Genomic DNA, 2,195 nt, shown 5'->3' with positions numbered 1-2,195 from the left:
ATAGGGCACTATTTGAGGGAACAGCCATTTTTAGTGGTGTCCGAAACCATAGTGGACGTTCTCGAGTGCACTCATTCAATCCCACAATGCACCGCAAAAACGAGTGTACAACTGGTGCATGCTCAACGGCTAGAGAATACACATAATGCACTTGTGAGAGTCACGCGCCGAATGAATTCCCGCATCTCGCAGTTTGCTAGTTTCAAATCATTAATAAACAGCAAGCACCAACTATGCAAAAGCGGCAGTCCTTCCGGTGCACTCAGTGTCCGAATTCACTACTCGTTTTCATTCACTCCTTCTAGTGAACTGAATTAGTGACCTAATGTAGGGAATAGTGAATGAGGGTATAGGGGGCGATTTTCGGGCGATTTCGCCCTAGATTAGCTGGTTCAGGTGTGTTTAATTAGGGTTGAAGCTAAACTCTGCAGGAGGTCCCTGCCCTACATGGTTAATATTAATGTCTAAACTAATGCGGATAAATTTGAAAACAGAGTTTGTGTTTTTAAACACTCTCCGTCCACATTAATGTTTTCTAAAAGTTTCTCATCCACACTGAAATGTCGGAAAACATTAAATTCGCCTTACTGCACATGTGTAAAACCTCATAAAAGCTCACTAAGATGATACAGACGGAACAGACATAAGTTTTCACGCAATTCTTCTGGCAGGATCATTTTATTTACGGAAATAATCTCATAATTCACTGACGCAGTCCATGTTGCGCGCACTCATGTTTGATCTATAAAGCAACTGCCCTCGTGTTTTGCTGCAGCACAGCAATTGTGAGTAAATTTTCATCTTTTTCAGACTGTAATATGAAGAAGAGTGTACAAAGTAAACCTCTTTAGCAATGATGATACGGTGAATAGCACATAACAGGTACAATTACCAGTATAAACGATGTCTATTGGTACAATAGGTGTCACATGATATGACTAAACATGCATCATCGTTTTCAAAAGCCTCCGTTTTCACAATCCACACTACAACGAGAAAACTGCGTTTTCAAATTTATCCACTTTGGAGAGCATTTTCAAAAAGCTCAGTTTTCCTTGACAAAAATGTTGTCTCATTGTGGACGGAAGGCCAAAATGGAGAGAAAAATATGCGTTTTCATACGAAAACGTATTAGTGTGGACATGGCCTTATAAAGATATAGTGATTTCAATGTGTCTCGGTGAGTAATTTGTTCAATTGTACACATCTTCAGTGGTCAAACACCAAATTTGGGTCACTTTGCATTCAGCTGATATTTTCACTTTTATTAAAGGGTTAGTTCACACAAAAATGAAATTTCCATCATTAATTACTCACCCTCATGTCGTTCCAAACCCATAAGACCTTCGTTCATCTTCGGAACACAAATTAAGATATTTTTGATCAAATCTGAGAGCTCTCTGTCCCTCCATAGATAGCAAGGATATTACCACGATCAACGCACAGAAACGTAGCAAGGACATCGTTAAAATAGTCCATGTGACATCAGTGCTTCAACCGTAACTTTATGAAGCTACGAGAATACTTTTTGTGCATAAAGAAAACAATAACATAATTTATTCAACAATTCTTCTACCTGAGTTACCGTCTACCGTCATTTTGGAGAGTACCCAAGAATGTAATCAAAGTAATCAGCGTTGTTTACGTTCAGCATGCGTGCGCTCTCTACTGAACGTAAACAACGCCGATTACGCAGAATTTTTGGGTGAACTAATGCTGCGTTCAAGTCCTCCTGGGACGTTCGTATTTACGAGTTGACAAGTCGTATTTACGACGTCAGGTGCATTCAAGTCAATTTAGTCGGCACAAGATGGCGGTGTACCTAATTTTAATACATTTAAACAACAGGGTCTGTTAACTCTGCTTATAGAAAATGAAGAGCAAAGAATTCGCATCAGGTGTGTTTTGCGTTTTTAATATTTTTAAAAAGTAATTTATGAAGCCACTTTAATCTGTATTGCATAAAAACTTATTAATTGTAATATTACAATCCTGCCACATTCAAAAAGCTTATTTTTTGTAAATAAAAAGCCTGACACAACCCTCTACATTGCGACTAAATCTTACTCTGGGCGACTAAATTATGTCTAATATTAGCCAATGGCTAATAAATTCTCAGATTTTACTCGCCAGTGTGTGAGTTGGAGGTTAAGTGTAGCACAGATATATTTTCACTCACAGAACACTGACTGAGC

General features: G+C 38.5%; 2 protein-coding genes across 3 annotated transcripts in view; one reads left to right on the top strand and one right to left on the bottom strand.

Annotated features, from left to right (window-relative positions):
* LOC107685389 (gastrula zinc finger protein XlCGF57.1-like) overlaps positions 1–2,195 on the top strand; it is a 228,654-nt gene that overhangs the window by 116,649 nt on the left and 109,810 nt on the right. The gene's annotated exons all lie outside the window — the stretch shown is intronic.
* The window catches only part of LOC107685397 (gastrula zinc finger protein XlCGF7.1-like), a 13,377-nt gene that overhangs the window by 8,828 nt on the left and 2,354 nt on the right, over positions 1–2,195 (bottom strand). The window lies entirely within an intron of this gene.

This window comes from Sinocyclocheilus anshuiensis, unplaced genomic scaffold, assembly GCF_001515605.1.
Source record: "Sinocyclocheilus anshuiensis isolate Anshui unplaced genomic scaffold, SAMN03320099.WGS_v1.1 scaffold982, whole genome shotgun sequence".
NCBI lineage: Eukaryota > Metazoa > Chordata > Actinopteri > Cypriniformes > Cyprinidae > Sinocyclocheilus > Sinocyclocheilus anshuiensis.
Note: the sequence above shows the minus strand (reverse complement) of the source record. Positions and strands in the feature narration are given on the sequence as shown.